We start from the raw sequence: 25237 nt of genomic DNA, 5'->3' as shown, positions 1-25237 counted from the left end.
AAATATTACCTATAGGCTTTTAGGTTTGAATACTTTGTCATTAGGGAATGATAATACCTAAAACAGAACCTGAGAAATACAGAGTCAGATGCTCTTAATCAACCATTAGACTGAAAATGGTGCCCCGAATAGAGGAGTTAAAAAATGACTGAAGGAGCTAAAGCGGTTTTTGAACCATAGGAAGAACAACAGTATCAACCACCCAGACAGCCCAGAGCTCTCAGAGACCAAACCACCAACCAAACAGTACACATGGAGGAACCCATGGCTCTAGCCACATATGCAGCAGAGGATGACCCTGTCATGCTTCAGTGAGAAAAGTGGTCCTTAGCCCTGTGACAGCTCAATGTCCCCATGTAGGGGATTGCCAACCTGGGAGATGAGAGGGAGTAGGTGGGTAGGTATTGGAACACTCTCATAGAGGCAGGGTAGGGGGAAAGGGATAGAAATGTTACAGAGAGAAAATCAGAAAAGGGGATAACATTTGATATGCCAGGAAAGAAAATATCCAATAAAAAGAATTAAAAGAGGAATAATATCAAATTCCAGGGGTTGGTGTAGTTAATATACCCAAATTAATACATCATAAGTCATGAAATATACTCTTTTTCCATAAAAACTTCTGGGAAACTTGTTATTTAGGTATGACAGATGCTAGAAGCAAGAGCTGACTTAATTTTTCCTAAAGAAAATAAAAATGGTTATTACATTTTCATTTCATATGTATGTACTGTATTTATGGTGTATAATTCTTTCTCATTCTCTCCCCAATCTCTCCTCTATAGCCAAACTCCATTTTAAACTTGAGACCTCTTTTTTTTTTGGTTTTTGTTGAAAATAATTTATTCAAACATATATTTGAGTAAATAAATAAATACAACAGACCAAAAAAAGGAGTTGTAGCATTTTTAGAGGAAATGTGTTCTGAAGAAGGGCTTTGGCTTTCAAAGCCCAAGCCAGTCATAATGTCTTTCTAACACGGTTGTCTGTGGATCTGGATGTAGTACTGTTCACTATTTTACTAGCATCATTCCTGCCTGTGTGGTGACATGTTTCCTGACACGATGATAGTTATCTAAACCTCCTAACCTGTAAGAAACCCTAATTAAAGTCATTCTGTCTATGAGTTGCCATAGTCATAATGCCTCATCAGGGGAATAGAATGATATTTCAGATACATAGTATCTTATTTAGTGTATAACATGAAAGCAATGTAAAGTATTTTTAAGTGTATGAGACCAGAAATTCAGTTCCATTATTAGTTTTGATTGTCTTAAGAATTTCTACAGGGGCAACAAACCCTAATGTGTGATATACATGAATAGAATGTTCTCCATGTCAAACTGTGGCCCATGTCACATTGAAGAATGTATCTACAGAGACATGGGAATATTCTTTCCTGTCAAATTCCAGAATATGTTAATATCCACTAATCAAATTTATTTAGTTCTGTACTTTAGTACACTCCTATTAAATTTAGAAAAAATGTGAATATTGTAGTCCTATTGCTTTTTCTCCCTGATTCTTGTGTAGGTAAATTTCTGACAGCAAACACAGAGTTGGATTGATTTAGCGTGTGCCAGTCAGTGCAATTTATGATAGGCATAAGTAAAGGCAGAGAGGAGAGTAGAATCTGCCTGAGTATTTTTTTCTGCCAAAGTATCCAGATATCCCAAATGAGCATACATGTGAATTAATTATTTACTGAGCCAAGTTCAAAAGATTTTGGATATTTTTTTTTCATTTTGGAGGTGTGCAGCAGTTTCCAGCATAGGGGTGTCAATAGATTTAATGTGACAATCAGTGACAATGCTAACTGGAAATATTGAGGTTCTAGGAATTTTATGGCTATGTAATTATATTGTTGGGCTGAGCAGTAAGTAGAAAGAAAAGTAGCTTATTCATGTTCTATTTTCACTGCCTACAGACCCTTTGTTCGAACTATGAAATACACAGAAGTCTTATTAGGTCCGGAAGTGCCTAGGTTAAAAGGACTAATCCAGGAGCACTATAAACACTGGGACCTTGGAGCACACTAGGACAGGAACCTTTCTGTTTCTGCCTGTGCCTAGAGCTGACTGAGTCCCACAGGTCTCTGGACCCAGATCACATAAGGGAGAGAACTATACTCTCAGAGGTGTTGACAATCCTGAGAGCAGAGGGGAGACCATCACTTCTGCATACATCCCTGTTCCAAGAGCAAACTCCCTGGAGCCTTCTGGACAAAAGAACCAAGGACCAGTCTGGGACTGTATCCTACCACTTTTTGCCTGTGCCCAGACCTAACACTATGACAAAGCTCTCTGTAATCAGATCCTGTAGGGAGAAAGATGGTCTCCAGCAGTGCTGACTCAAAGGCTTACAGGAGGGTCAAGGCACTATCAAAGGAAACAAGACCAACTAAAACCACAGATAACCAGATGGCTATAGGCAAGCACAGGATACCAAGTAATGGAAACCACCACTACTTGGCATCATCACAACCAAGTTCTCCCACCAAAACAATTACTGGATATCACAATATATCAGAAGAGGAAGGCTTCTATTTAAAATCACATATCATGATGATGATAGAGGACTTTAAGAACGACATTAAAATGCATTAAAGAAATACAGGAAAAAAGGTAAACAAGTAGAAGCACTTTGAGAGGAAACACAAAAATTCCCTCAAGAATTAAAGGAAAAAAAAAAACAAACATTTGAAAGAATTGAACAAAATTATCCAGGATTAAATATGGAAATCAAAAAAAGAAAAATAAACCTTCAGAGAGGCAGACAAGCCTGGGAAACCAGAAGAGACTGCTCCCTGCACACACATCTCGGACACCAGAGGAAAAAGCCAAAGACCATCTGGAACCCTGGTGCACTGAAGCTCCGGGAAGGGGCGGCACAGGTCTTCCTGGTTGCTGCCGCTGCAGAGAGCCCATGGGCAGCACCCCAAGAGCGAACCTGAGCCTCGGGACCACAGGTAAGACCAAATTTTCTGCTGCAAGAAAGCTGCCTGGTGAGCTTGGGACATACGGAAGCAGAATTTCTCTAGGACCGGGCACGTTCTGTGTTTACCGGAAGTCCCACACCCGCGGATCCCGGCCCGCAGCAGCTCTCTGCTCCCAGACCCGGTGAGAGAGAGACCCAACTGCCTGGTCAGGTGGGCACTCCTGAGGCTGCAGAGCAGAAGAGACCACCACCACTGCTCACCCCTGCCCACATCCCTGGCCCAAGAGGAAACTGTATAAGGCCTCTGGGCTCCCGTGGGGGAGGGCCCAGGAGCGGCAGGACCCCTGCCTGAGACACCGCCGGAACCTGAAAGAAACAGACCAGATAAACAGTTCTCTGCACCCAAATCCCGTGGGAAGGAGAGCTAAACCTTCAGAGAGGCAGACAAGCCTGGGAAACCAGAAGAGACTGCTCCCTGCACACACATCTCGGACGCCAGAGGAAAAAGCCAAAGACCATCTGGAACCCTGGTGCACTGAAGCTCCCGGAAGGGGCGGCACAGGTCTTCCTGGATGCTGCCGCTGCAGAGAGCCCATGGGCAGCACCCCACGAGCAAACTTGAGCCTCAGGACCACAGGTAAGACCAAATTTTCTGCTGCAAGAAAGCTGCCTGGTGAACTCAAGACACAGGCCCACAGGAACAGCTGAAGACCTGTAGAGAGGAAAAACTACACGCCCGAAAGCAGAACACTCTGTCCCCATAACTGACTGAAAGAGAGGAAAACAGGTCTACAGCACTCCTGACACACAGGCTTATAGGACAGTCTAGCCACTGTCAGAAATAGCAGAACAAAGTAACACTAGAGATAATCTGATGGCGAGAGGCAAGCGCAGGAACCCAAGCAACAGAAACCAAGACTACGTGGCACCATCAGAGCCCAATTCTCCCATCAAAACAAACATGGAATATCCAAACACACCAGAAAAGCAAGATCTATTTTCAAAATCATATTTGATCATGATGCTGGAGGACTTCAAGAAAGACATGAAGAACTCCCTTAGAGAACAAGTAGAAGCCTACAGAGAGGAATCGCAAAAATGCCTGAAAGAATCGCAAAAATCCCTGAAAGAATTCCAGGAAAACATAGATAAACAAGTAGAAGCCCATAGAGAGGAGACACAAAAATCCCTGAAAGAATTCCAGGAAAACACAATCAAACAGTTGAAGGAATTAAAAATGGAAATAGAAGCAATCAAGAAAGAACACATGGAAAAAACCCTGGATATAGAAAACCAAGAGAAGAGACAAGGAGCTGTAGATACAAGCTTCACCAACAGAATACAAGAGATGGAAGAGAGAATCACAGGAGCAGAAGATTCCATAGAAATCATTGACTCAACTGTCAAAGATAATGTAAAGCAGAAAAAGCTACTGGTCCAAAACATACAGGAGATCCAGGACTCAATGAGAAGATCAAACCTAAGGATAATAGGTATAGAAGAGAGTGAAGACTCCCAGCTCAAAGGACCAGTAAATATCTTCAACAAAATCATAGAAGAAAACTTCCCTAACCTAAAAAAAGAGATACCCATAGACATACAAGAAGCCTACAGAACTCCAAATAGATTGGACCAGAAAAGAAACATCTCCCGTCACATAATTGTCAAAACACCAAACGCACAAAATAAAGAAAGAATATTAAAAGCAGTAAGGGAAAAAGGTCAAGTAACATATAAAGGGAGACCTATCAGAATCACACCAGACTTCTCGCCAGAAACTATGAAGGCCAGAAGATCCTGGACTGATGTCATACAGACCCTAAGAGAACACAAATGCCAGCCCAGGTTACTGTATCCAGCAAAACTCTCAATTAACATTGATGGAGAAACCAAAATATTCCATGACAAAACCAAATTTACACAATGTCTTTCTACAAATCCAGCACTACAAAGGATAATAAATGGTAAAGCCCAACATAAGGAGGCAAGCTATACCCTAGAAGAAGCAAGAAACTAATCGTCTTGGCAACAAAACAAAGAGAATGAAAGCACACAAACATAACCTCACATCCAAATATGAATATAAAGGGAAGCAATAATCACTATTCCTTAATATCTCTCAATATCAATGGCCTCAACTCCCCAATAAAAAGACATAGATTAACAAACTGGATACGCAACGAGGACCCTGCATTCTGCTGCCTACAGGAAACACACCTCAGAGACAAAGACAGACACTACCTCAGAGTGAAAGGCTGGAAAACAACTTTCCAAGCAAATGGTCAGAAGAAGCAAGCTGGAGTAGCCATTCTAATATCAAATAAAATCAATTTCCAACTAAAAGTCATCAAAAAAGATAAGGAAGGACACTTCACATTCATCAAAGGAGAAATCCACCAAGATGAACTCTCAATCCTAAATATCTATGCCCCAAATACAAGGGCACCTACATACGTAAAAGAAACCTTACTAAAGCTCAAAACACACATTGCACCTCACACAATAATAGTGGGAGATTTCAACACACCACTCTCATCAATGGACAGATCATGGAAACAGAAATTAAGCAGTGATGTCGACAGACTAAGAGAAGTCATGAGCCAAATGGACTTAACGGATATTTATAGAACGTTCTATCCTAAAGCAAAAGGATATACCTTCTTCTCAGCTCCTCATGGTACTTTCTTCAAAATTGACCATATAATTGGTCAAAAAACGGGCCTCAACAGGTACAGAAAGATAGAAATAATCCCATGCGTGCTATCGGACCACCACGGCCTAAAACTGGTCTTCAATAACAATAAGGGAAGAATGCCCACATATACGTGGAAATTGAACAATGCTCTACTCAATGATAACCTGGTCAAGGAAGAAATAAAGAAAGAAATTAAAAACTTTTTAGAATTTAATGAAAATGAAGATACAACATACCCAAACTTATGGGACACAATGAAAGCTGTGCTAAGAGGAAAACTCATAGCGCTGAGTGCCTGCAGAAAGAAACAGGAAAGAGCATATGTCAGCAGCTTGACAGCACACCTAAAAGCTCTAGAACAAAAAGAAGCAAATACACCCAGGAGGAGTAGAAGGCAGGAAATAATCAAACTCAGAGCTGAAATCAACCAAGTAGAAACAAAAAGGACCATAGAAAGAATCAACAGAACCAAAAGTTGGTTCTTTGAGAAAATCAACAAGATAGATAAACCCTTAGCCAGACTAACGAGAGGACACAGAGAGTGTGTCCAAATTAACAAAATCAGAAATGAAAAGGGAGACATAACTACAGATTCAGAGGAAATTCAAAAAATCATCAGATCTTACTATAAAAACCTATATTCAACAAAATTTGAAAATCTTCAGGAAATGGACAATTTCCTAGCAGATACCAGGTATCGAAGTTAAATCAGGAACAGATAAACCAGTTAAACAACCCCATAACTCCTAAGGAAATAGAAGCAGTCATTAAAGGTCTCCCAACCAAAAAGAGCCCAGGTCCAGACGGGTTTAGTGCAGAATGCTATCAAACCTTCATAGAAGACCTCATACCAATATTATCCAAACTATTCCACAAAATTGAAACAGATGGAGCCCTACCGAATTCCTTCTATGAAGCCACAATTACTCTTATACCTAAACCACACAAAGACACAACAAAGAAAGAGAACTTCAGACCAATTTCCCTTATGAATATCGACGCAAAAATACTCAATAAAATTCTGGCAAACCGAATTCAAGAGCACATCAAAACAATCATCCATCATGATCAAGTAGGTTTCATCCCAGGCATGCAGGGATGGTTTAATATACGGAAAACCATCAACGTGATCCATTATATAAACAAACTGAAAGAACAGAACCACATGATCATTTCATTAGATGCTGAGAAAGCATTTGACAAAATTCAACACCCCTTCATGATAAAAGTCCTGGAAAGAATAGGAATTCAAGGCCCATACCTAAACATAGTAAAAGCCATATACAGCAAACCAGTTGCTAACATTGAACTAAATGGAGAGAAACTTGAAGCAATCCCACTAAAATCAGGGACTAGACAAGGCTGCCCACTCTCTCCCTACTTATTCAATATAGTTCTTGAAGTTCTAGCCAGAGCAATCAGACAACAAAAGGAGATCAAGGGGATACAGATCGGAAAAGAAGAGGTCAAAATATCACTATTTGCAGATGACATGATAGTATATTTAAGTGATCCCAAAAGTTCCACCAGAGAACTACTAAAGCTGATAAACAACTTCAGCAAAGTGGCTGGGTATAAAATTAACTCAAATAAATCAGTTGCCTTCCTCTATACAAAAGAGAAACAAGCCGAGAAAGAAATTAGGGAAACGACACCCTTCATAATAGACCCAAATAATATAAAGTACCTCGGTGTGACTTTAACCAAGCAAGTAAAAGATCTCTACAATAAGAACTTCAAGACACTGAGGAAAGAAATTGAAGAAGACCTCAGAACATGGAAAGATCTCCCATGCTCATGGATTGGCAGGATTAATATAGTAAAAATGGCCATTTTACCAAAAGCAATCTACAGATTCAATGCAATCCCCATCAAAATACCAATCCAATTCTTCAAAGAGTTAGACAGAACAATTTGCAAATTCATCTGGAATAACAAAAAACCCAGGATAGCTAAAGCTATCCTCAACAATAAAAGGACTTCAGGGGGAATCACTATCCCTGAACTCAAGCAGTATTACAGAGCAATAGTGATAAAAACTGCATGGTATTGGTACAGAGACAGACAGATAGACCAATGGAATAGAATTGAAGACCCAGAAATGAACCCACACACCTATGGTCACTTGATTTTTGACAAAGGAGCCAAAACCATCCAATGGAAAAAAGATAGCATTTTCAGCAAATTGTGCTGGTTCAACTGGAGGGCAACATGTAGAAGAATGCAGATCGATCCATGCTTATCACCCTGTATAAAGCTTAAGTCCAAGTGGATCAAGGACCTCCACATCAAACCAGACACACTCAAACTAATAGAAGAAAAACTAGGGAAGCATCTGGAACACATAGGCACTGGAAAAAATTTCCTGAACAAAACACCAATGTCTTATGCTCTAAGATCAAGAATCGACAAATGGGATCTCATAAAACTGCAAAGCTTCTGTAAGGCAAAGGACACTGTGGTTAGGACAAAACGGCAACCAACAGATTGGGAAAAGATCTTTACCAATCCTACAACAGATAGAGGCCTTATATCCAAAATATACAAAGAACTCAAGAAGTTAGACCGCAGGGAAACAAATAACCCTATTAAAAAATGGGGTTCAGAGCTAAACAAAGAATTCACAGCTGAGGAATGCCGAATGGCTGAGAAACACCTAAAGAAATGTTCAACATCTTTAGTCATAAGGGAAATGCAAATCAAAACAACCCTGAGATTTCACCTCACACCAGTGAGAATGGCTAAGATCAAAAACTCAGGTGACAGCAGATGCTGGCGAGGATGTGGAGAAAGAGGAACACTCCTCCATTGTTGGTGGGATTGCAGACTGGTAAAACCATTCTGGAAATCAGTCTGGAGGTTCCTCAGAAAATTGGACATTGAACTGCCTGAGGATCCAGCTATACCTCTCTTGGGCATATACCCAAAAGATGCCTCAACATATAAAAGAGACACATGCTCCACTATGTTCATCGCAGCCTTATTTATAATAGCCAGAAGCTGGAAAGAACCCAGATGCCCTTCAACAGAGGAATGGATACAGAAAATGTGGTACATCTACACAATGGAATATTACTCAGCTATCAAAAACAACGACTTTATGAAATTCGTAGGCAAATGGTTGGAACTGGAAAATATCATCCTGAGTGAGCTAACCCAATCACAGAAAGACATACATGGTATGCACTCATTGATAAGTGGCTATTAGCCCAAATGCTTGAAATACCCTAGATCCCTAGAACAAACGAAACTCAAGACGGATGATCAAAATGTGAATGCTTCACTCCTTCTTTAAATGAGGAAAAAGAATACCCTTGGCAGGGAAGGGAGAGGCAAAGATTAAAACAGAGACTGAAGGAACACCCATTCAGAGCCTGCCCCACATGTGGCCCATACATATAGAGCCACCCAATTAGACAAGATGGATGAAGCAAAGAAGTGCAGACCGACAGGAGCCGGATGTAGATCGCTCCTGAGAGACACAGCCAGAATACAGCAAATACAGAGGCGAATGCCAGCCGCAAACCACTGAACTGAGAATAGGTCCCCTGTTTAAGGAATCAGAGAAAGAACTGGAAGAGCTTGAAGGGGCTCGAGACCCCATATGTACAACAATGCCAAGCAACCAGACCTTCCAGGGACTAAGCCACTACCTAAATACTATACATGGACTGACCCTGGACTCTGACCCCATAGGTAGCAATGAATATCCTAGTAAGAGCACCAGTGGAAGGGGAAGCCCTGGGTCCTGCTAAGACTGAACCCCCAGTGAACTAGTCTATGGGGGGAGGGCGGCAATGGGGGGAGGGTTGGGAGGGGAACACCCATAAGGAAGGGGAAGGGGGAGGGGGATGTTTGCCCGGAAACCGGGAAAGGGAGTAACACTCGAAATGTATATAAGAAATACTCAAGTTAAAAAAAAATAAATGTAGTATTATAGACAAGAAAATAAAAAGAAAAATTTAAAGACAAAAAAAAAAAGAAAAATACAGAAATAAACAAAGAGAGACAACCCTGGAGATAAAAACCTAGGAAAGCGATCAGGAGTCATAGATGCAAGCATTACCAACAGAAAATAAGAGATATAAGAGAGAATTTCAGGGGCAGAAGATAACATAGAAAATATTGACAAAACCCTCAAGGAAAATTTAGAACAGTAAAATCTAAGTCAAACCACCCCGAAAACCCAGGACACAACGAGAAGATTAAGTCTAAAGAAAATAGGTATAGAAGAGAGCTAAGATTTCCAAATTCAAAGGTCAGTAACTATCTTCAACAAAATTATAGAAGAAAACTTTACTAACCTAAGGAAAGAGATGGCCACAAACATACATGAAGCCTACAGAAACACAAATAGATTGGACCAGAAAAGAAATTCCTCATGTCACATAATTGTCAAAACTCTAAATGCACAAAACAAAGAATATTAAAAGAAGTGATGGGAAAAAGTAAAGAAACATATAAAGGCAGACCTAGCACAATTACACCATATTTCTCACCAGAGACTATGAAAGCCAGAAGATCCAGTGAAGATGTAATACAGACCCTGAGAGAACACAAATGCCAGACCAGACTAGTATACCAGCATTAGTCTCCATTAACATAGACGGAGAAACAAAGTTGTTCCATGAAAAAACTAATTTATACAATATCTTTCCACAAATTCAGTCCTGGAAAAAATAATAGGCAGAAGACACAAGGAAGGAAAATACACCCTAGAATAAGAAAGAAAGTATTCTTGCAAGAAACCCAAAAGAAGAGGGCCACACAAACCCAAGTCAATCTCTAGGAAGAAAAATATCAGGAAACAACAATCATTATTTCTTAATATCTCTTAACATCAATGGACTCAAATCCCCAATAAAAGTACATTGATTAAGGGACTCAATATGTAACAGGGACCCAGCATTTTGCTGCATACAGAAAACACACTTCAGTGAAAAGAGTCACTACCTCAAAGTTAAAGACTGGAAATAAATTTCCAATCAAATTGTCACAAGAAACAATCTTGAGTAGGCATTCTAATATGGAATATAGTCAACTTTCAAAAAAGCTATAAAAAAGTATAAGGAAGAACACTTCATGTTCATCAAGGGAAAAACACACCAAGATGAACTCTCATTCCTAAATATCTATGCTCCAAATGCAAGGAATTTGAACCTACGAATCAATTCATAAAAGAAACCTTACTAAGCTCAAATAAGACATTGCACCTCCCACAATAATACTGGGAGATATCAATAGCCCTCCTTCATGAAAGTACAGATCATAGAATCAGAAACCAAACAGAGAAATAGAAAAACTAATGGAAGTTATGATCAAATAAATTTAGCATATATTTATAGAACACTTCATCCAAATCCAAAACAACATACCTGCCTCTCAGCACCTGATGGTACTTTCTCCACAAATGAACATATAATTGTTGACAAAATAGGCCTTAACATATACAAGAAGATTGAAATAATCTCATGCATCCTATCAAATAACCACGGATTAAAGCCTGTCTTCAATAACAACAAAAACAACAGAAAGCCCACATATACATGGAAGGTGAACAATGCTCTCCTCAATGATAACTTGGTCAAGGGAGAAATCAAGAAAGAAATTAAAGACTTTTTAGAATTTAATTATGCCCTTCTGGTTGCTGCCCTCATGGAGAGCTGAATGCCAGCACCAAGGAGCAACTTCAGACCTGAGACCAGAGGTAAGACCAACTTTTCTAATCCAAGTGACCTGCCTGGTGGACTCAGAACACACAAAGGCAGAATTCCTCTGGGACTGGATACTTCCGGCTTCTAGCTGGTGCCCGGACTGTGTTGATCCTGCCCCCAGCTCCCTTCTCCCAAATCCCAAGTGAGAGAGAGCTGATCACTGAGAAGTGTGGGCAATCCTGAGACTGCAGGGCAGAAAAGACTGCCACTTCCGCCCACATTTGCCGACATCCCTGGCCCAAGAAGAAAGTGCAGAATGCCTCTGGACACAGGATTATAAGAGCAGTCATGCTGCAGGAGCCCTGTGGTCAGATGGCGCAGGGATCTGAACTGAACTAGTCAAACAGTTCCCTGAACCAAATCCTGTAGGAGCATTGAGTGGGGAGAGATAGACCTTCAAAGGTGCAGACAGTACTGGGAAACCAGAGGAGACTACTCTCTGTCCACATTCTTGACTCAAGAGGAAAATGCCTTGTGCCATCTGTGTCCCATGAGCACAGGGACCTACGAGAAGTAGGGGCAAGACCCTGCTGGTTCCTGCCCACAGGGAGAGCTGAAAGCCAGAAGGCAGGAAGGACTACTCGTCTGAGAACATAGCACACTGTTCCCTTAACTGGCTGAAAGAAGAAAGGAAAACAGGTCTACAACAGTCTTCACACAGAGGCCTATAGGACAGAGAAGCCATTGTCAGAAACAGCAAGTCAAGCAAACACCAGAGACAACCTGATGGCAAGAGGCAAGTATAGGAACCCAAGCAACAGAAACCAAGACTACTTGGCATCATCAGAGCCCAATTCTTTTACGAAAGCAAACACTGGATAACCAAACACACTGGAAAAGCAAGAACTAGATCTAAAATCACATTTTATTATGATGATGGAGGATATTAACAAGGTCATAAATAACTCTTTTAAGGAAATACAGGACAGCACAAGTAAACAACTAGAAGCCCTTAAAGTGAAAATACAAAAATAAAAAAAAAGGACTACTGGGAAAAACAATAAAACAGGAGAAGGAAAGGAACAAAACCAACCACGGGTTAAAAATGGAAAGAGAATCAATAAAGAAAGTACAAAGGGAGACAACCCTGGAGATAGAAAACCTAGGGAAGAGATCAGGAGTCATATATGTGAGTATCATCAACAGAATAAAAGAGATAGGAGAGAACATGTCAGAAGCAGAAGATAACATAGAAAACATCAACACAACTGACAAAGATAATGTAAAATTGAGAAAGCTCCTAGCCAAAAACATACATGAAATCCAGGACACAATGATAAGATCAAACCTAAGGATAATAGGTATAGAAGAGAGTGAAGATTCCCAACTTAAAGGGCCAGTAAATATCTTCAACAAAATCACAGAAGAAAACTTCCCTAACCTAAAAAAAGATATGCCCATAAACACACAAGAAGCCCGCAGAACTCCAAATAGATTGGAGCAGAAAAGAACTCCTCCTGTCACATAATAGTCAAAACACCTAATGCACAAAACAAAGTAAGTATCTTAAAAGCAGTTAGGAAAAAAGGTCAAGTAACATATAAAGGCAGACCTCTCAGAATTACACCAGACTTCTCACTGGAGACTATGAAAGACAGATGATCTGGACAAATGTCATAAAGAGCTTAAGAGAAGAAAAAAAACGCCAGCCCAGGTTATTGTATCCAGCAAAACTCTTCATTAACATAGATGGAGAAACCAAAATATTCCATGACAAAACCAAATTTACAAATATCTTTCTACAAATCTAGTCCTACAAAGGATAATAAACGGCAAAGCCCAAAACAAGGAGGCAAGCTACACACTAGTAAAAGCAAGAAACTAATCTTTTTCAACAGAGAGAGAGAGAGAGAGAGAGAGAGAGAGAGAGAGAGAAGAACACAAACATAATCTCATCTCTAAATATGAAAATAACAGGAAGCCACAAGCACGATTCTTTAATATATTTCAACATCAATGCACTCAATTCCCCAATAAAAAGACACAGATTAACAAATTGGATACATAATGAGGAACCAGGATTTTGCTGCATACAGAACACAAACCTCAGGGAAAAGACAGACACTACCTCAGAATAAAAAGCTGGAAAACCACATTCCAATCAAATGTTCTGAGGAAGCAAGCTGGAGTAGCCATTCTAATATTGAAAAAAATCGACTTTCGACCAAAAGTCATCAAAAAAGAAAAGGAAGGACATTTCATATTCATCAAAGGAAAATCCACCAAGAAGAATTCTCAATTCTAAATACCGATGCTCCAAATACAAGGGCAGATACATACATAAAGGAAATGTTACTAAAGCTCAAAGCACATATTACACCTCATACAATAATAGTAGGATATTTCAACATCCCTTTCTCATCAATGGATAGAGCAGGGAAACAGAAAGCAAACAGTGACATACACAGACACAGAGAAGTTATGAACTAAATACATTTAACAGATATTTATGGAACATTCTATTCAAAAACAAAAGAATATACCTTCTTCTCAACACCTCATGGTCTTTTCTCCAAAATTGACCATATAATCAGTCACAAAACAGGCCATAACAAATACAGAACGACCAAAATAATCCCATGAGTCCTGTCAGACGACCACAGGCTAAGGCTGTTCTTCAATAACAATAAGGATAGAACGCCCACTTATTCATGGAAATTGAATAATGCCCTAATCAATGATAACCTGGTCAAGGAAGAAATAAAGAAAGAAGTTAAAGACTTCTTAGAATTTAATGAAAATGAAGATACAACATTCCCAAATTTATGGGGAAAAAATGAAAGTTATGCTAAGAGGAAAACTCAGAGCTCTGAGTGCCTGCAGAATGAAAGAGGAGAGAACATACATCAACAGCTTGACAGTACACCTAATAGCTCAAGAACAAAAAGAAGCAAATACACCAAGGAGTAGTAGAAGGCAGGAAATAATCAAACTCAGAGTTGAAATCAAACAAGTACAGAAAGAAAGTATTACACAAAGAATTAAAAGAAGCAAAAGCTGTTTTTTTGAGAGAATCAACAAGATAGATAAACCCTTAGCAAAACTAAACTGAGGGCACAGAAAGTGTGTACAAATTAACAAATCAGTAATGAAAAGGGAGACATAACAACAAAATCAGAGGAAATTCAAAACATCATCAGATCCTACTACAAAAACCTATACACAACAAAATTTGAAAATCTGGAGGAAATGAACAATTTTCTAGACTAATACCAGGTACCAAAGTTAAGTCAGGAAGAGATAAGCCATTTAAACAACCCCATAACTACTAAAGAAATAGAAGCAGTTATTTAAACTCTCCCAACTAAAGACTCCAGGAACAGATGGGTTTAGTGCAGAATTCGATCAGACTTTCATAGAAGACCTCAAACAAATACTGTCCAAATTATTGTACACAATTGAAAGACAAAGAGCATTACAGAATTCCTTCTTTTTCTTTATCTTTATTAACTTGAGTTATTCTTATTTACATTTTGGTTGTTATTCCCCTTCCCGGTTTCCAGGCCAACATCCCCCTAACCCCTCCTTCTCCCCTCTATATGTGCTTCCCCTCCTCATCCTCCCCCCATTACAACCCTCACCCCAACAATCACGTTCACTAGGGGTTCAGTCTTGGCAGGACCAAGGGCTTCCCCTTCCACTGGTACTCTTACTAGACTATTCATGGCTTCCTATGCAGTTGGAGCCCAGAGTCAGTCCATGTATAGTCTTTGGGTAGTGGCTTAGTCCCTGGAAGCTCTGGTTGGTTAGCATTGTTATTCATATGGGGTCTTGAGCCCCTTCAAGCTCTTCCAGTCGTTTCTCTGTTCCTTCAACAGGGGTCCTGTTCTCAGTTCAGTGGATTGCTGCTGGCATTCGCCTATGTATTTGCTGTATTCTGGCTGTGTCTCTCAGGAAAGATCTACATACGGTTCTTGTCCACCTGTATTTCTTTGCTTCGTCCATCTTATCTATGTTGGGAGCTATATATGTATGGGCCACATGTAGGGCAGACTCTCAATGGGTGTTCCTTCAGCCTCTGTTCTAAATTTGCCTCCCTATTCCCTGCCAAGGGTATTCTTGTTCCCCTTTTCAAGAAGGAGTGAAGCATTCACATTTTGGTCATCCTTCTTGAGTTTCATGTGTTCTGTGCATCTAGAGTAGTTCAAGAATTTCAGCTAATACCAACTTATCAATGAGTGAATACCATGTGTGTTCTTCTGTGATTTGGTTACATCACTCAGGATGATATTTTCCAGTTTCATCCATTTGCCTATGGATTGCATGAAGTCATTGTTTTTGATAGCTGAGTAATATCCCATTGTGAAGATGTACCACATTTTCTGTATCCATTCCTCTGTTGAAGGGCATCTGGGTTCTTTCCAGCTTCTAGCTATTATAAATAAGGCTACTATGAACATAGTGGAGCACATGTCTTTGTTATATATTGGGGAATCTTTTGGGTATATGCCCAAGGACAGTATATCTGGGTCCTCAGGTACTTCAATGTCCAATTTTCTGAGGAACCTCCAGACTGATTTCCAGAATGGTTGTACCAGTTTGCAATCCCACCAACAATGGAGGAATGTTCATCTTTCTCCACATCCTCCCCAGCATTTGCTGTAACCTGAGTTTTTGATCTTAGCCATTCTCACGGGTGTGAGGTGAAATCTCAGGGTTGTTTTGATTAGCATTTCCCTTATGACTAAAGATGTTAAACATTTCCTTAGGTGTTTCAAAGCCATTTGGATTCATCAGCTGCAAATTCTTTGTATAGCTATGAACCCCAATTTTTAATAGGGTTATTTGTCTCCCTGTGGTCTAACTTCTTGAGTTCTTATATATTTCGGATATAAGCCCTCTATCTGTTGTAGGATTGGTAAAGATTTTTTCCAAGTCTATTGGTTGCCGTTTTGTCCAAACAACAGTGTCCTTTGCCTTACAGAAGATTTGCAGTTTTATGAAGTCCCATTTGCCGATTCTTGATCTTAGAGCATAAGCCATTGGTGTTTTGAATAGGAATTTTCTCCAGTGCCCATGTGTTTGAGATGATTCCCCACTTTTTATTCTATTAGTTTGAGTGTATCTGGTTTGATGTGGAGGCCCTTGATCCACTTGGGCTTAAGCTTTGTACAGGGTGATAAACATGGATCAATCTGCATTTTTCTACATGCTGACCTCCACTTGAACCAGCACCATTTGCTGAAAATGCTATCTTTTTTCCATTGAATGGTTTTGGCTCCTTTGTCAAAAATCAAGTGACCATAGGTGTATGGGTTCATTTCTGGGTCTTCAATTCTATTTCACTGGTCTATCTGTCTGTCTCTGTACCAATACCATGCAGTTTTTAATCACTATTGCTCTGTAATACTACTTGAGTTCAGGGATAGTGATTCCCCCAGAAGTCCTTTTATTATTGAAGATAGCTTTAACTATCCTGGGGTTTTTGTTATTCCAGATGAATTTGCAAATTGTTCTGTCTAACTCTCTGAAGAATTGGATTGGAATTTTGATGGGAATTGCATTGAATGTGTAGCTTGCTTTTGGTAAAATGGCCATATTTAGTATAGTAATCCTGCCAAACCAAGAGCATGGGAGATCTTATCATCTTCTGAGATCATCTTTAATTTCTTATTTCAGAGGCTTTAAGTTCTTATCATACAGATGTTTCACTTGCTTGGTTAAAGTCACACCAAGGTATTTTATATTATTTGGGAGTATTATGAAGGATGTCATTTCCCTAATTTCTTCTCGGGTTGTTTCTCTTGTGTAGAGGAAGGCTACTGATTTATTTGAGTTAATTTTATACCCAGCCACTTTGCTAAAGGTGTTTATCAGGCTTAGTAGTTCTCTGGTGGAACTTTTGGGATCGCTTAAATCATATCATCTACAAATAGTGATATTTTGACTTCTTCTTTTCCAATCTGTATCCCATTGATCTCCTTTTGTTGTCTGATTGCTCTGGCTAGAACTTCAAGAACTGTACTGAATAAGTAGGGAGAGATTGGGCAGCCTTTTCTAGTCCCTGATTTTAGTGGGATTCCTCCATTTAGTTTAATGTTAGCTACTGGTTTGCTGTATATGGCTTTTACTATGTTTAGGTATGGGCCTTGAATTCCCATTCTTTCCAGGACTTTTATCATGAAGGGGTGTTGAATTTTGTCAAATGCTTTCCACCATCTAATGAAAATATCATGTGTTTTTTTATCTTTCACTTTGTTTAGATAATGGATCACATTGATGGTTTTGGGTATATTAAACCATCCCTGCATGCCTGGAATAAAGCCTACTTGATCATGGTGGATGAATGATTTGATGTGATCTTGGATTCAGATTTCCAGAATTTTATTGAGTATTTATGCATCGATATTCATTAGGGAAATTGGTGTGAAGTTCTGTTTTTTTGTTGGGTCTTTGTGGGGTTTAGTTATAACTGTAATTGTGGCTTCAAAGAAGGAATGAGGTAGCGCTCCATCTATTTCAATTTTGTGGAATATTTTGGATAGTATTGGTATGAGGACTTCTATGAAGGTCTGATAGATTTCTGCACTGAACCCTTCTGGACCTGTGCTCTATTTGGTTGGGAGACCTTTAATGTCTGCTTCTATTTCAGTGGGAGTTATGGGGTTATTTAAATGGTTTATCTGTTCCTGATTTAACTTCTATACCTGGCATATGTCTAGAAAATTGTCCATTTCTTGCAGATTTTCAAATTTTGTTGAATATATGCTTTTGTAATAGGATCTGATGGTTTTTTGAATTTCCTCTGATTCTATAGTTATGTCTCCCTTTTCATTTCTAATTTTGTTAATTTGGACAGACTCTCTGTGTCTTCTCGTTAGTCTGGATAAGAGTTTATCCATTTTGTTGCCATTCTCAAAGAAACAACTTTTGGTTCAATTGATTCTATGGACCTTTCTGTTTCTACTTGATTGATTTCAGCTCTGAGTTTCATTATTTCCTGCCTTCTACTCCTCATGGTGTATTTGCTTCTTTTTCTTCTAGAGCTTTTAGGTGTGCTGTCAAGCTGCTGATATATGCTCTCTCCTGTTTCTTTCTGCAGGCACCCAGAGATATGAGTTTTCCTCTTAGCACTGCTTTCATTGTGTCCCATACGTTTGGGTATGTTGTACCTTCATTTTCATTAAATTCTAAGAAGTAGTTAATTTCTTTCTTTATTTCTTCCTTGATCAGGTTATCATTGAGTAGAGTACTGTTCAACTTTCATATATATATATATATATATATATATATATATATATATATATATATATATATGTCAGTGTTCTTCCCTTATTGTTATTGAAGTTCAGCTTTAGCCCTTGGTGGTCTGATAGGACACATGGGATTATTTCTATCTTTCTGTATCTATTGAGGCCTGTTTTATGACCAATTATATGGTCAATTTTGGAAAAATTACCATGAGGTGGTGAGAAGAAGGTATATCCTTTTGCTTTAGGATAGAATATTCTATAAATATTTGTTAAGTCCATTTGGTTCATGATTTCTCTAAGTCTGTCTATGTCTCTGTTTAATTTCTGTTTCCATGATATGTCCATTGATGATAGTGGGGTATTGAAATCTCCTACTATTATTGTGTGAGGTGCAATGTTTGCTATGAGCTTTAGTAAGGTTTCTTTTATGTATGTAGGTGCCCTTGTATTTGTAGCATAGATGTTTAAGACTGAGAGTTCATCTTGGTGGATTTTTCCTTTGATGAATTCCTTATCTTTTTTGATGACTTTTAGTTGAAAATCGATTTTATTCTATATTAGAATGGCTATTCCAGCTTGCTTCGTTAGACCATTTTCTTGAAAAGTTGTTTTCCAGCCTTTCAGTCTGAGGTAGTGCTGTCTTTGTTTCTGAGGTGTGTTTCCTGTAGGCAGCAGAATGCAGGGTCCTCATTGCATATCCAGTTTGTTAATCTATGTCTTTTTATTGGAGAGTTGAGACCATTGATGTTTTGAGATATTAAGGAATAGTGACTATTGCTTTCTGTTATATTCATATTTGGATGTGAGATTATGTTTGTGTGCTTTTCTTCTCTTTGTTTTGTTGCCAAGAGGATTAGTTTCTTGCTTTTTGTAGGGTGATATCTTGCCTCCTTATGTTGGGCTTTACCATTTATTATCCTTTGTAGGACTGGATTTGTAGAAAGATCTTGTGTAAATTTGCTTTTGTCATGGAATATCTTGGTTTCTCCATCTATGTTAATTGAGAGTTTTGCAGGATACAGTAACCTGGGCTGGCATTTGTGTTCTCTTAGGGTCTGTATAACATCTGTCCAGGATCTTCTAGCTTTCATAATCTCTGGCGATAAATCTGGTGTGATTCTGATAGGTCTGCCTTTATATGTTACTTGACCTTTTTCCCTTACTGCTTTTAATATTCTTTCTTTATTTTGTGCATTTGTTGTTCTGACTATTATGTCACATGAGGATTTTCTATTTTGGTCCAATCTTTTTAGAGTTCTGTAGGCTTCTTTTATGTTAATAGGCATCTCTTTCTTTAGGTTACGGAAGTTTTCTTCTATGATTTTGTTGAAGATATTTACTGGTGCTTTGAGTTGGGATTCTTCACTCTCTTCTACACCTATTATCCTTTGGTTTGATCTTCTCATTGAGTCCTGGATTTCCTGTATGTTTTGACCAGTAGCTTTTTGCATTTTACACTTTCTTTAACTGTTGTTTTGGTGATTTCTACAGAATCTTGGACTCATGAGATTCTCTCTTCTATCTCTTGCATTCTGTTGTTGATGCTTGTATCTACGTCCCCTTGTCTCTTCCTTCGGTTTTCTATGTCCAGGGTTCTCTCCCTTTTTGCTTTCTTTATTGCTTCTATTTCCATTTTTAATTCCTTCACCTGTTTGATTGTGTTTTCCTGGAATTCTTTCAGGGAATTTTGTGATTCCTCTCTATAGGTTTCTACTTGTTTATTTATGTTTTCCTGCATTTCTCTAAGGGAGTTCTTTATGTCTTTCTTGATGTCCTCCATCATCATGATCAAATGTGATTTTTAAATCTAGGTCTTGCTTTTCTGGTGTGTTTGTATATTCAGTGTTTGCTTTGGTGGGAGAATTGGGCTCTGATGATTCCATGTAGTCTTGGTTTCTGTTGCTTGGGTTCCTGAAATTGCCTCCTGCCATCAGGTTGTCTCTGACGTTACCTTGTTCTGTTATTTCTGACAGTGGCTAGACCATCCAATAGACCTGTCTGTCAGGAGTGCTGTAGACCTGTTTTCCTGTTTTCTTTCAGGCAGTTATGGGAACAGAGTGTTCTGCTTTCGTGCTTGTAGTCTTTCCTGTCTACTGGTCTTCAGCTATTCCTGTGGGCCTGTGTCCTGAGTCCACCAGTCAGGTTGCTTGGGAGACTGCAGGGGATCTGTAGTTCCAGTGCCCCTATCTTCTGGTTTTCCGAGACCTTGTACAGTTTCCTCTTGGGCCATGGATGTGGGCAGGCGTAGGAAATATTGGTGGTCTCTCCTGCTCTGCAGTCACGTGAGTTCCCACTTGTCTGGGCAGTGAGCTCTCTCTCTCCAAAGGGGTTTGGGAGCAGTGAGCTGTGGGTAGGGATCAGTGAGGTTGGGGCTCCAGCTAAAAACCGGAAGTGTCAGTTCCCAGAGAAATTTTGCCCCTGTGTGTCCTGAGTCCACCAGGCAGGTCACTTGGAGCAGAAAAGTTGGTTTTACCTGTGGTCCCGCGGCTCAAGTTGCTTGTGGGGGGCTGCTTTTGAGCTCTCCTTGGGCGGCGACCAGGCAGGCCTGTGCTGCCTTTTCTTGGAGCCCCAGTGCACTGGGGTCCCAGATTGCATTAGGTGTTGTCCTCTGGAATCAGAAATGTGGGCAGAGTGTAGTCTCTTCTGGCTTCCCAGGCGTGTCTGCCCCTCTGAAGGTTTAGCTCTCCCTCCCAAGGGATTTGGGTGCAGAGAACTGTTGAGCTGTTCCCTTCAGGTCTGGGTGTTGTCTGGACTCAGGGGATCTGCCATTCGAGTGCCCCTATCTTCCGGTTCCCAGAAGCCTTATACAGTTTCATCTTGGGCCAGGGATGTGGGCAGGGGTGGGCAGTATTGGTGGTCTCTCCCCCACTGCAGTCTCAGGAGTGCCCACCTGTCCAGGCAGTGAGCTTTCTCTCCCTACTGAATTCCTTCTATGAAGCCATAATTACTCTTATAACTAAACCACACAAAGACCCAACAAAAAAGAGAACTTCAGACCAATTTCCCTTATGAATATTGACACAAAATTGCTAAATAAAATTCTTGCAAACTGAATCCAAGAACACATAAAAACAATGATCCATCATGATCTAGTAGGCTTCATCTCAGGGATGGAGGGATGGTTTAATATATGGAAAACCATCAACAAAATCTGCTATATAAAAAAAGTCAAAGATAAAAACCACATGAAAATTTCATTAGATGCTGAGAAAGCATTTGACAAAATTCAACACTCCTTCATGATAAAAGGCCTGGAAAGATCAGGAATTCAAGGCTCATACCTAAAGACATTAAAAGCCATATACAGCAAATCAGTAGCTAACAGTAAGCAAAATGGAGAGAAACTTGAAGTAATCGCACTAAAATCAATGTCTAGACAGGATATCCACTCTCTCCCTACTTATGCAATACAGTTCTTAAAGTTCTAGCCAGAGCAATCAGACAACAAAAGGAGGTCAAAAGGGTACAGATTGGAAAGGAAGAAGTAAAAATATCACTATTTGCAGATGATATGATGGTATATTGAAGTGATCCCAAAAGTTCCACCAGAGAGCTACTAAAGCTGATAAACACCTTCAGCAAAGTGGCTGGGTATAAAATTATCTCAAATAAATCAGTAGCCTTCCAATAAACAAAATAGACACAAACCAAGAAAGAAATTAAGGAAATGACACCATTCATAATAGTCTCAAATATTATAAGTTCTCTCTGAATGATTTTAATCAAGCAAGTGAAACATCTATATGATTAGAACTTCAAGTCTCTGAAGAAAGAAATTGAAGATAACAAAAGATAGATCTCTCTTGCTCATGGATTGGAAGGATTAATATAGCAAAACTGGCCATTTTCCCAAAATCCATCTGCAAATTCAATGAAATCCCCATCAAAATTCCAATCCAATTCGTCATAGAGTTAGACAGAATTTGCAAATTCATCTGGAATGCAAAACAAATTCAGGATAGCTAAAACTATCCTCAACAATAAAAGAACTTCTGTGGGAATCACCATCCCTGAACTCAAGCAATATTACAGAGCAATAGTGATAAAACATGTATGGTATTGGTACAGAGACAGTCAGATACACAAATGAAACAGAATTAAAGGCCCAGAAATGAACCCACAAACATATGGTCACTTGATTTTTGACAAAGGAGCCAAAACCATTCAATGGAAAAAAGATAGCATTTTCAGCAAATGCTGCTGGTTCAACTGGAGGTCAGCACTTAGAAGAATGCAAATAGATCCATTCTATTTTTTCCATCTTTATTAAATTGGGTATTTCTTATTTACATTTCTTTTTTTTCTCCATATTTATTAACTTCGGTATTTCTTATTTACATTTCAATTGTTATTACCTTTCCTGTGTTCCGAGCCAACATCTCCATAACCCCTTCCCTTTCCCTTCTATATCAGTGTTCCCCCCTATCCTCCCACCAAGAATCACATTCGCTAGGGGTTCAGTCTTGACAGGACCAAAGGCTTCCCCTTTGGGTGCTCTTACTAGGCTACTCATTGCTACCTATGCAGTTGGAGCCCAGGGTCAGTCTAAGGATAATCTTTGGGTAGTGGCTTAGTCCCTGGATGCTCTGGTTTCCTTCAGTGGCGTACATTCTCAGTTCACTGGTTTGCTGCTGGCATTTGTCTATATATTTGCTGTGTTCTGGCTGTGTCTCTCAGGAGAGATCTACCTCCTGTTCCTGTCGGCCGGCACTTCTTTGCTTCTTCCATCTTACCTAGTTTGGTAGCTGTATATGTATGGGCCGCATGTGGGGCAGACTCTGAATGGGCGTTCCTTCAGCCTCTGTCCTAAACTTTGCCTCCCTATCCCCTCCTAAGGGTATTCTTCTTCCCCTTTTAAAGAAGAACTGAAGCATCCGCATTTTGGTCATCCTTCTTGACTTTCATGTGTTCTGTGCTTCGAGGGTAATTCGAGCATTTGGGCTAATATCTACACTTATCAATGAGTCCATACCATATGTGTTTTTCTGTGATTGGGTTATCTCACTCAGGATGATATTTTCCACTTCCCTCCATTTGCCTATGAATTTCATAAAATCATTGTTTTTGAGAGCAGAGTACTATTCCATTATGTAGATGTACCACATTTTCTGTATCCATTCCCCTGTTGAAGGGCATATGGGTCCTTTCCAGCATCTGGCTATTATAAATACGGAAGCTATGATCATAGTGGAGCATGTGTCTTTGTTATATGTTGTGGTATCTTTTGGGTATATGCCCAGGAGAGGTATAGCTGGGTCCTCAGGTACTTCAATGTCCAATTTTCTGAGGAACCTCCAGACTGATTTCCAGAATGGATGTACCAGTCTGCAATCCCACCAACAATGGAGGTGTGTTCCTCTTTCTCCAGATAATCACCAGCATCTGCTGTCACCTGAGTGTTTTATCTTAGCCATTCTCACTGGTGTGAGGTGGAACCTCAGAGGTGTTTTGATTTGCATATCCCTTGTGATTAAAGATGTTGAACATTTCTTTAGGTGTTTCTCAGCCATTTGGCATTCCTCAGCTGTGAATTCTTTATTTAGCTCTGAACCCCATTTTTAATAGGGTTATTTGTCTCCCTGCAGTCTAACTTTGTGAGTACTTTGTATATTTTGGATATAAGCCCTCAGCCAGTTGTAGGATTGGTAAAGATCTTTTCCCAATGTGTTGGTTGCTGTTTTGTCCTAACAACAGTGTCCTTTGCCTTACAGAAGCTTTGCAGTTTTAGGAGATCCCTTTTGTCGATATGTGGTCTTAGAACAAAAGCCATTGGTGTTTTGTTCAGGAAATTTCCTCCAGTGCACATGTGTTCAAGATGCTTCCCCACTTTTTATTCTATTAGTTTGAGTGTATCTGTTTTGATGTGGAGATTCTTGATCTGCTTGGACTTAAGCTTTGTACAGGGTGATAAGCATGGATCACTCTGCATTCTTCTACATGCTGACCTCCAGTTGAACCAGCAGCATTTGTGGAAAATGCTATCTTTTTTCCATTGAATGGTTTTGGCTCCTTTGTCAAAAGTCAAGTGACCATAGGTGTATGGGTTCATTTCTGCGTCTTCAATTCTATTCCACTGGTCTATGTGTCTCTCTCTGTACCAATACCATACACTTTTTTATCACTATTTTTCTGTAATACTGCTTGAGTTCAGGGACACTGATTACCCCAAGTCTTTCTATTCTTGAGGAAATTTTTAGCTATCCTGGGGTTTTTGTTATTCCAGATGAATTTGCAAGTTGTTCTGTCTAACTCTATGAAGAATTGGGTTGGAAATTTCATGGGGATTGCATTAAATCTGTAGATCGCTTTTGGTAAAATGGCCATTTTTATTATTTTAATCCTGCCAATCCATGAGCATGGGAGATCTTTCCATCTTCTGAGATCATCGTCAATTTTTCTTCACAGGTTTAAAGTATTTATCATACAGATCTTTCACTTGCTCGTTTAATATCACACTGAGGTATTCTATATTATTTGGGAATATTATGAAGGGTGTCATTTCCCTGATTTCTTTCTCGGCTTCTTTCTCTTTTGTGTAGAGGAAGGCTACTGATTTGTTTGAGTGAATTTTATACCCAGCCACTTTGCTGAAGGTATTTATCAGGTTTAGTATTTCTCTGGTAGAACTTTTGGGATCACTGAAGTATTCAATCATATCTTCTGCAAAGAGTGATATTTTGACTTCTTCCTTCCAATCT

This window comes from Rattus norvegicus, chromosome 2 (assembly GCF_021556685.1).
Source record: "Rattus norvegicus strain SHRSP/BbbUtx chromosome 2, alternate assembly SHRSP_T2T, whole genome shotgun sequence".
Taxonomy (NCBI): Eukaryota; Metazoa; Chordata; class Mammalia; order Rodentia; family Muridae; genus Rattus; species Rattus norvegicus.
The sequence above is the reverse complement of the archived record's forward strand: the minus strand, read 5'-3'. Positions refer to the sequence as shown.